The sequence below is a fragment of the Bidens hawaiensis genome, unplaced genomic scaffold, assembly GCF_021521415.1.
Source record: "Bidens hawaiensis isolate Kalapana, Puna unplaced genomic scaffold, B.hawaiensis_p1.1 tig00021192_1, whole genome shotgun sequence".
NCBI lineage: Eukaryota > Viridiplantae > Streptophyta > Magnoliopsida > Asterales > Asteraceae > Bidens > Bidens hawaiensis.
In genome coordinates, this window is record NW_027493280.1 from 322,022 (window position 1) to 333,176 (window position 11,155).

General features: G+C 31.3%; 1 pseudogene across 1 annotated transcript; it reads left to right on the plus strand.

Annotated features, from left to right (window-relative positions):
- The first annotated feature begins 4,874 nt into the window (after positions 1-4,874).
- Positions 4,875-10,800, plus strand: LOC143563003 (ATP-dependent DNA helicase Q-like 4A; annotated as a pseudogene). Its single transcript, XR_013140587.1, has 24 exons — positions 4,875-4,937; positions 5,029-5,178; positions 5,380-5,440; positions 5,548-5,829; positions 5,917-6,097; positions 6,187-6,683; positions 6,879-7,010; positions 7,155-7,241; positions 7,341-7,468; positions 7,587-7,707; positions 7,794-7,945; positions 8,014-8,149; positions 8,243-8,366; positions 8,441-8,511; positions 8,590-8,658; positions 8,743-8,844; positions 8,946-9,104; positions 9,196-9,276; positions 9,359-9,520; positions 9,614-9,669; positions 9,739-9,874; positions 9,969-10,063; positions 10,142-10,219; positions 10,563-10,800. The product of XR_013140587.1 is annotated as an ATP-dependent DNA helicase Q-like 4A (transcript).
- The last annotated feature ends 355 nt before the right edge of the window (positions 10,801-11,155 follow it).

The following is an 11,155-nucleotide window of genomic DNA, read 5'->3' on the forward strand; positions in this document are numbered from 1 at the left end:
GCTATGCTCCATTATATTCCCTTATTGGTACATGGAACTTAAAACTGTCTTATAGTCATGACATATAAAGTAGTTAAACAAGTCGTATTCATGTTTTATACTTTTGTTTTGCGCGTCGCTTCATACCTGTTAAACCTGTTAAGACACGAATTGCCAGCCCTAATACCAATAAATACAAGTTTTAAATAGTTTGAAAGATCCGAATTACATTCTCGAATCGTTTTAAACAAATACAAAAAATCCGAGATGTTACGTTGGTTTTGAATAAGGGTTAAATGCATAACTATTATACACATTAGCAAAAGCTTATGGAATTTCAAGTACCAAACTTGTAAAATTTTAAATACTAAAAACCTGTAGCTTTTTTTAAAGGATTTACTCCGTATAATAGTAACCAAGTTTTAAAGTTGTTTCAATCAGGTCACTGAAAAAATATTTTGTTTTAATCAGGTAATTGAAGTTTCTTTTTTGTTTCAATATTATATATTTTACCTGCATATTAGGTAATCTAGGTTTTCTTTATTTATATATATTTTTTAATATTTTGACTTTGCATAATAACTTTTCAAGGTTGGGAAAATTAGTAAAAAATGTGAAATATAATTTTAAAATTCTAAAACATTGCAAAAAAAAAAAATCAAAAAATTGCAATAAATTGCGAAAATTTAAAAAATTTGCAAAAGTTATAATATCAGGTCGTGCAATTTTTGTTTCAAAAATTATAACTCTAAAAGTCTATTAAAATTATAACATCAGGTTGTGTAAAAAGTTATAACTCCAAAAGTCTATTAAAATTCAAAACAATATAACAAAAAGATAAAAATATAGCCATTACCTTTGTTTCTTTTTAATATTTTTGCAATTTTTCGAATTTTTTTTTTTTTTTGCATTTTTTTGGAATTTTAAAATTATATTTCTCATTTTTACTAATTTTCCCAACATTTAAAAGTTATTATGCAAAGTCAAAATATTAAGAAAAAAAAACCTAGATTACTTGCTATTCATATAAAATATTTAGGATTGGAACAAAAAAGAAACTTCAATTATCTGATTGGAACAAAAGATTTTTCCACTGACCTTATTAGAACAACTTTAAAACTTGGTTATTATTATATGGAGTAATCCCCTTTTTAAACGCTAATAGCAGCCTTGTAGTTTTTTAAGCACTACTAGTATGAGCTTTTAACTTTAAGCATTTTCTCATAACCTAAAAGATTCAAACTACTTCAACCAAAAAAACCTTTTTTATTGAGTATGAGTTTTTTCTTAAAACTTAGAATATTTGCTTCTTTAATAATAAAAATGGCTTTAGAAATTAGAGTGATTAAAATCCAAGTGGTGATGAAGAATTGATTTAACTATAATATAATCGTTTGGGACAAAATTTAAAGAACCAACAATCAACAAGTTGCCTTATTACATATTTACCTATTCTTTAAAAATCAATTACATTTTTTCCTTCCCTAAATCACACATATTTACATATATCCGCTTCCTTAAAACATCAATTACATATCTACTCAAGTTCAATCCAAACCGAGTCGATGTAAAAACTAACATATGGAACACTAATAAACCAATTGACATCGAACTTTTTAATCAATAGTCAATATAAAAGTTTTGGATTAAAATTTTTTTTACAACAAAAATAACTCTAGTATAATCAAAAAGTGTACATGAGCGGCGGGATTCTGAGGGAAAAAGTAGTGGTATTCATTTATGGTGGTGATGAGATGACCAGAAGCTTGCCGGAAAAATCGAGCTTGCCGGAAGTAGGTTGGAGAAGATGATTTGATGGCGTGGGTTTATCTCTATAATTATTAATATAACTTTGTTTTTTAATTGATTTATTAATGGTAAGAGATATGAGTAACTTGATAATTTGACATGAAAAGAGAAAATATGTAATTGCTTTTTAGGTGTGAGGAAATATGTAATTAAGGGTGTTAAGTAAGAGAAAATATATAAAAATCCCAATAAAGAAAATACAAACAACTGACCAGAATCCACCACTCACTCTTAAGTCTCTAGTCCATATAGGAATAAAGATTCAACATAAATGTCCAGTCAAAGCAACAAGATCATAGATAATGAAAAACCACCAAGATTCAACATAAATGTCCACTCAAAGCAACATGATCATAGATAATGAAAAACCACCAATACGATCAAATAATTTCTTAGGATAAAACCCACTATTAATCCGGTAAAGAAAGAAACAACCATGAATATAAATAATGGAAATATTTCAAACCACAATTCACGAACGGAAATGGAGTTAAAATCCTTTTCGATTTTCACAAATCATTTACAATGAAATAGTTTTTCAAGGATATAATAGACAGATACAAAAACAATCACTTCACAACTTCTTTTGAATCTAGCCAAACAATAAGAAAATTATTAGCAAGAAGTTTGACGTTGAAATGTGACATTTTGGAAAAGGTTCAAGGTTAAAAAAAGTTATGAAAGTACGCAAATTAAACTTAGATAAACCGTTATAATAATAATAATTAGTATTGTTTTTATATTATTACATAGTATTATACATTGTGTTTAGAGTATTCATAACAAGCTTCGTATCCGAAGGTATGGATTTAGGTGACATCACACATAGACAAAGGGGTCACAAACTTCATGTTGTGGAGTCAAGTTTGTGGATAAAGTCAGGAAGAAGGGTATTTTAGTCTAATAATTTAATATCAAAACCCATTTACTTTAATCTCAAAACCCACTTAAATTAATTTCAAAAACCCAATTACATCTTCACTCATCTCTTACAACCACCACCACTCCACCGCCACCACCTCGCTGGAAAAGTTCGAAAAAACACTATGAAAAACACAATGAAAAAAACACAATGGAAAAATACACTATTAAAAAAAACACAATGATAAAAACACAATTGTATGACACAATGTAAATAACATAATGGAAAAAACACAATGAAAAAAAAACACAATAAAAAATACTATTGTATAACACAATTTGTAAAAAACCCACTAATTTTTTTTTTATTTTTATATTACAATATGGTACTTATATAAAAGATAAAAAGATACTCGTTATTATAGTGAATTTGTTTTTCAATAAAAACGTCGTAAAAAAAAAGCTATTGACGTTTTAAAATGATGGGGGAATTTGACATGTGCCTTACATGTGGAGAGAGAAAGTTAACAAATGTGTTATTTCTTTTATGTCTTTTACCTTGTGTTCACACTTGATTTCCCCCTAAACTAATCTCAACCCTTCATATTCAAAATCAATGGACAAGATTACTTCTTATCATTCTTACAAAAAATATACTTCATATTATAACCTAACCCTATATACATATATATATATATATATATATATATATATAGTTTTAATAAGGTTTTAGAGATTTGTTGTTGTGGAAGAAAGTGAAAATTTTTAACAAAAAAAAAATTAGAACACAATGTATCGATGATGCGTCAGTTTGTATTAATTTATTGTTGTAGACTTGATGCTCCAATATGGGATGTTGGTGCAAGCCCAAGAATATCATCAGCCCACATAACAATCTTAGTACGTGCAACCTCAACATTTTTCCTAAATAAACTATTTTTTGTATCATAACTTACACGAGTGTGGCTATTATTTTACTTTTTGGTATTATATATAAGAGTGTGAATATATTTTGAACATTTATTATTTTGTATCATATATATGAGTTCTGTTTTATTTTGAACGCTACTTTATAAATTATACAAACAATAATACTATTTTGAGCATTTATTTTATTTTTGTATCATAAGCTATACGAGGATGTATAAGTTTAGAGTAGATACTATTTAGAGCATTCCCAACCCATCTCTTAAAATTATGTAAGAAGGGTTTGTAAATTATAGGGTGGGGTTGTGAGTGTAAATTATAGGGTGGAGAGAGAAAATGTAGTGATTTTTTGTAAATTTGGAGAAAATGTGGTGATTTTTTTATAAATTATAGGATGGAGATAAAAAATTGTAATAAAAAAGGTATAAAAAAATATTATTTAATTAAACATTGTAATGTTTTTTAGTGTAATTATATATTGCTCCAACATATATATATATATATATATATATATTTCAAATATTTAAATAACAAGGTTTCATCCCGCCACACTCTTTCTTTTCTCTTCAATAAAGCTCTCCTCCGGCAACGCCACCACCGTCACCGATGCCGTATACAGTTGCTATCCATTAATTAATTTCATACACATCACGGTAGCTTCTTAATTACATTTACATTTACATTCAATTCATCTTCGATTATGAACTAGGTCTTTATTTACCACACTAAATTACTTTTGGGGATTTACGTAACTGATGAGTGTTTCTGATAATTAGGTTTATCTTTTCTTATTACATTATGAAATGCACAATTTGGTTAAGGCGTTTAATTAATCACTAGACCTAAATTATGAGTTCTAAAATTGAATCAGATTGCAAGCTATTTGCTTAGGGCTTATAATCTCTAGACTTAGATTGATCTGTTTACTAGTGAAATTTGTTGGTAAATGGTAACTCCGGACCGTATTTACAAGTCGGTGATTATGGAAGGATCTAAGTTGACAAGTCGCTAAACTAATATGATTAGTACGGTAATGTCTTGGTCACCAAGTTAGGGTTAGATTTATAAATTAAATATAGGGTTTGGGTAGAGGCTTTGGATGAATGATCAATAGAGAGTTCCTGTAACGAGTTTTTGAGTCGGTTTTCTTTTGCAATAATTAAGTGTTTATTGATCATGTGCCTTGCAATTTTTTTTTATTTTGGCTGTTCCTGTGATCTTTTGATGTTTCATATTGGTATTGAATGTGATCTACTATAAGTCTATAATGGCTTTTGATGTGTGTATATTTATTTGCAGGAAGAAGTCACTTATTGGTAGATGAACATATCAATGAGTGACCTAGAAGAAACACTTGTGAGGTTAGAAAAGTAGCCCTAGTTCTTTTCTTCTTCGTTTATTAATTTAGGATTAAGTTTAATGCTTGTTTTTTCGGATGATATTTTTTGGTAGAAGCAGCTGTGGTGGAGATGCTAACAAGCCAATGAGAAGTAACTGGGGTCAACATGCCAATTTACAAGACAAAATATTGAAATGTAACTTTCTTTTCTCTTTGACACCACACAAGGAATCGGTTGCAGATGAAATGGCTGCAACTGCAAGGTATGTTCAAACCGAGATGTAAACAAGCACTTAATTTGGTTAACATGATTTTTCGTCCCTGTAGATTATTCATGTTTCAAAGCACTTAATTGCTCTGTAATATAATGCGCTAGGCAAAATAGTTCCTTTAAGAAGCTTTATATTATTTCCTTGCGTGAATATATTAAGTTTGAGATTTTACCTTTCATTTCTTTGTTCCAGTTCATTCTCTTGTAAATTTCAGAACGGTAAAAATGACACACACAGTTCACAAGTTGACAAGGTAACACAATATTTGATCTCTTACTCTTCAAAAACCATTAGATGGTCAATTTTTATGATATACTTTCTTATAAAATGGAAATTTCTAAACATATAGGCTTTTGACAGGCTTGGCAAGCTCTTTCCAACCTAAAGTTGTCTTCTAGAAGTTATGTAAGTCTTGGTAAAAGCCGGCCAGTGGCAAAGGATGGGGATACAGCCTCTTTTCAAGATTCTGAAACAGCTACTGAACAATGCTCTTCTGATGCAAATAACAAATTTACAGAATCTTTCCTGATAGATCAAAATTTGGATGATGCTAATATCAAAAATAGTAATCATGGGCTTGTGACCGAGCCATCAGAAACAGTTACCACTTCTGTTGCTAAAGCTGGAAGGGACATGAATGTAGTAAGGATACTATGAAACATAAACCTTGAGTTTTTAATCCATGTGCAATAATATCTTTGTAATAGTTTTAATTATTTAAAATTGCAGAATCTTGATGTGGATCAAATGATTGCAGACAGCTTCCAGTCAATTTCAATTTGCACGCCACGACCATCGATCTCAAAGTTTCCACCTTTCACCCCAACTGCAAGTAACTGTACTACAACATGTGAGGATAAAAGTTTGCCTCAAGAACTATGTGTGGAATGTGGTCATGGTTTTAAGGCATGTAATCTAAAACTTTATATAACCAAATTCATGTCGTCATATTATTATAAGGAAGGTTCTAGAACTAATTTCTGAATTCGTTTCAGCTAGGAGCCTGCCCAGAAGCTGCAACTCATTTGCAAATTATGAAGGATATGCTAATTTCCATATCAAATGATCTCCTTGATAATGTTGATGAATTGAATTCAGATCAAATAGAACAGCTTCGTTACGATAGGCTTCAGTTGAATAAGCAAATCAAACAACTTGAGAAATATCTTATGATGGATAATGAAGAATGCAAATCAAACTTTTCTGCATATACAGTTACAACCGCTAGAGCTTTACAGTATGCAACTCCTTTAACATATTCTTCAAGGATTGATCCTGTTAGACTTGATGATCAGTTTTACATGCATACCAAAACCAACGAGGATAATAAGGGGGACCCCTTAGCATTACCATGCTACTCTATGGGTAACTTTGGTGATTTCTCAGCTCCCGTTGAGAGGGATTATATCCGTAAATATGCTGAAGTTAATTATATTGAAGGTTCAGACGATGAGAAATGGAGCAAGAGAGATTTTCCATGGACCAAAAAGTTGGAGGTTTGTAACATTTTCATCGTTTTGACTTTTTCAATGGACCCGATTACTTTTAACTGGGTTGCTTTAGAAAAAAATGGTTAAAAGTTGATCTAAAGTGATTTGCTACGTGTATTATTATTATCAAGTGAAAAGTATAAATTTTATAGGAAAATATTGTTTCAGGTCAACTTACCTGTTTTGACCAATTGATTTCAGGTTAATAACAAGAAAGTGTTTGGGAATCATTCTTTTCGTCCCAACCAAAGAGAGGTGATTAATGCCACAATGAGTAAACATGATGTTTTTGTCTTGATGCCAACCGGTGGAGGAAAAAGCCTCACATATCAGGTACATCATACTATTTTCTGTTGATTTTTGATGCTTGTATGCATATACTGATTGGTTAACAAATAATACAAGTTATACGCAATTAACTTTTTAAATTTGTCTAATGAAGTGCATTTGAATGTGTCTTTGTACACTTTCTTGCAGCTACCTGCTCTAATTTCTCCAGGCGTGACTATTGTAATCTCACCACTTGTTTCTCTTATCCAAGATCAAATAATGCATTTATTGCAGGTATCTTTTATTATTTGGTTTTCTAACTTCTATAAACATTTCCATATTCATCTGCATTGGATTCCTCATACTGAGTTTTCAAGTTTGATTACACTATAGGCAAACATATATGCTACTTACTTAAGTGGAAATATGGAATGGACAGAGCAACAAGAAATTCTCAGAGAACTATGCTCGGGACGTTGTTGTTACAAACTGTTATATGTCACCCCTGAAAAAATAGCAAAGTTTGTGTTTAATAGCTTATTATTATTATTATTAATATTATTATTATTATTCTGATATTATAAATTTTGTTCACGCACATGTTGCCAAGTTATTAATGATTTAATAATGTGAATACAGAAGTGATGCTTTGTTACGTCAATTGGAAAACTTATATGCACGAGAATTACTAGATAGAATTGTGATTGATGAAGCTCATTGTGTTAGCCAATGGGGACACGATTTCAGACCAGATTACCAGGTATTTATTATATATTGTTTAAGCATTTATGGTTTTGGAGTTGATTATATCTTTATTAATAAATGGTACTTTGTAATTTTGTATAGAGTGTCGGTATCTTGAAGCAAAAGTTTCCAAACATACCTGTGTTGGCATTAACTGCTACTGCAACAACGAGTGTCAAAGAAGATGTTGTTCAGGCTCTTGGTCTTGTTGACTGTATTGTTTTTCGACAAAGTTTCAACCGTCCAAATTTAAGGTATGAGTTGACATTAGGTACAGTGGGCTGTTATTAGTGTTGACCTTCTAAACATGCCAATATTACAGGTATTCAGTTATCCCCAAGACAAAACAATGTGTGGAGGATATTTACAAGTTCATAAAGGACAATCATTTTGATGAATGTGGAATCATTTATTGTCTTTCAAAAAAGGATTGTGAAAAAGTAGCTGAAAATTTACAGGTTCATTCTTGTATCCGTGTGGGATTTCTCTTAATTTGTAATTAGAAATGTTAAATTTACTTAATGGATGAATATATTTATTATTTTTCTTAGCAATTTGGGCTCAAGACTGCCTATTATCATGGCAGTATGGACCCTGATAAACGTGCAGCAGTTCAAAAGATGTGGAGTAAAGATGAAATAAATATTATATGTGCAACTGTGGCTTTTGGAATGGGTATGAGCTATGATGATCTAGTCTTTTGGTTGCTTAGTAGATGATTAATAATGCCATAACATGTTTTTAATTAGGTATTAATAAGCCGGATGTTCGGTTTGTCATTCATCATTCTCTTCCTAAATCCCTTGAGGGGTACCACCAGGTATATTTTCTAATCAGATTGCCATTCCTTGATTTTAAATAATTTAGTCAATTAATTGGCATTTTTTTTATAAAACAGGAATGTGGGCGTGCGGGTAGAGATGGGCAGCGTTCTTCTTGTGTGTTGTATTATGGTTATAGTGATTATGTAAGTCATTAATCACATCATTAGTTTATTGATACTTTTTTACTTGAATTTACAATTTGTGTTATTACGTTGCTACATTTGAAGATTCTGGTCAAGCATATGCTTAGTCATGGACTAATGGAGCAAAACTGTAATGTAAATTCTGGAAGGGTACTGGAAACTAATACTGAGAACCTTTTGCGCATGGTACGTTTAATATTATTGTTTAAACTTTGATATTAGCAGGGTAGTATTAAACTATTATTAATGTATAACTTATAACCAACTTTTTTCCTTAATTACTTCAGGTCAGTTACTGTGAGAATGATGTTGAATGTCGACGTTTTCTACAACTTATTCATTTTGGAGAAAAGTTTGACCCGGCCAGCTGCAGGAAAACTTGTGATAACTGTTTAAAGGCCCAAAACCTCGTAGACAAGGATGTTACTGAGATAGCAAAGCATTTGGTAATGATCTTCTAGAATTTGTTTTCTGTTATTATAATAGTAATCTATATATTTGAAAAAATTGATTAATAGTAATTATGATTGTTTTCAGGTTGAATTGGTGAAATCTGTGGGTCAACAATTCTCAGCATCTCATATCTTGGAAGTCTACAGAGGTTCTTTGAGTCAAATTGTAATATTTTCTGAAGCCATTAACATTTTTTAAATCTTTTGTGATTTGCAAATTTGGTCACTTGACAAACATTAAAATGCAGGTAAAAAAGTATGAACACAATACCTTAAGTTTACATGGTGCGGGAAAAAGTCTCGCAAAAGGAGAAGCTTTACGTGTCTTGCGTCATCTTGTTGTTGAGGAGATTCTTATAGAGGATGTTAAAAGAAATGAGTATTATGGATGCGTTTCATCAATCCTTAAAGTAAGGTTTTCAATACTCTAATTCCCTAGTTTTATAAAAATTATCATCTTTCGTAAACTGACAGTCGGTGGTTTTTCCTTAATTGTGTTTTAGGTAAATGAAAAGAAGGCTTCTAATTTACTTGGAGGCACACAGACCATAATTTTAAGGTACTTCATATTTCTTTTTGTCATGTTTTTTGGATCAGTTAACATTTAACTGCAGGATGTTCTTTGTAGGTTTCCTTGTGTGGTTAAAGTATCTAAATCTAGTAAAAATAACACAACTACTCCTGCAAAGGGGTTGCTGACAGCATCCAAACAAAGTCCTCCATGTGTAGATACTCCTGCTCAAACTCAACCAGCAGTAGACTTGGTATGCTGCTAAATTTTAAGTAATCTGAGTTTAACCGTTTATAAATAACGGGTCAAGATTTCACTTCTAACAATAACCATATTCATTTATGTAGAATCTTTATGAAAAATTATTCTCGGCTTTGAAGACACTTCGAACTCTCCTTCTTAAGGATGCTGGGGAAGGAGTCATGGCATACCATATATTTAGGTGAGTTTCTGTTATTGTTATTATTATATAATTATTGTAGTGTCCTCATAGGCTGCTTGCTTTGTTTTAATGTTTAAGCAATGCTACCCTGCAACATATCAGCAAAAGGATTCCCAGAACTAAAGAAGAGCTTCTTGAGATTAATGGCATTGGCAAGTAAGTAGTCTTCATGGTTCCAAAATTGAGTTTGATGTGGCAAAATGGGTCGGTTGGGCGGGTTTGCTAACGCGTCGGGTCGGGGTGTGTCATACAACGATTATTTTGAATCAAACAAATTGGGGAGCATGGTTTCAAGGGTTGCTATTACAATTATATAAAGAAACCTAAATAATCTAATTAATATAGAATCTTAACATTAATTCAACTGCTTTTAGATAATGTATGAATGACAATTAATGTTACATTTAAGTTTAATGTTACTGAAATATGATTAGTTCCTAAGTTAATGTTAATCATTTATGTGTTAGAAATGCTAATAACAAGGTGAGTTATGTTACAGGGCAAAAGTAAGCGAATATGGGGATAAAGTACTGGAAACCATTGAGACTACCCTCAATGAATACTACAGTTGCAACATTAATAATCACAGTAACAGTAGTTCAACAGGGAATCCGATGGCCGTCTTTGATTTCGTTTCGAGCCCTGCTTGTTCAGAGAAGTCAGTGTGGAAGGGGTCCCACGCTACACCTGCTCCGCCCGCTCTTTATCTTGATGATGAGGATCAGGAATCAACTTGATGCATCATGGATGAAGAGTGTTACCTTTTCGGTAACATTACAAGAGTTATGTGTAGTTTATATTTATTATGTATTCTATATGGAAGTATGGAACAACATTTGTTTGTTATTTCTAAGTTATGATTTATGAAGCAAAAGTTTCTTTGATCTACTCTTTGTAGGTGACACCCTAGTTTTGTCTACATGCTATGCGGCAAAATGGGGAAGTTATTACATGCCAAAATGGGTAGAGCTGGGTTGAATCCCTAAAAGTTAATGCATTGAATATGATTATAAAAGTGAAGTTATTTAAAGTCCATTTATATGTTCAAATAGTTTGATTTCGGTGGTTGAAAGCGCGACCTAATTGTTTCCA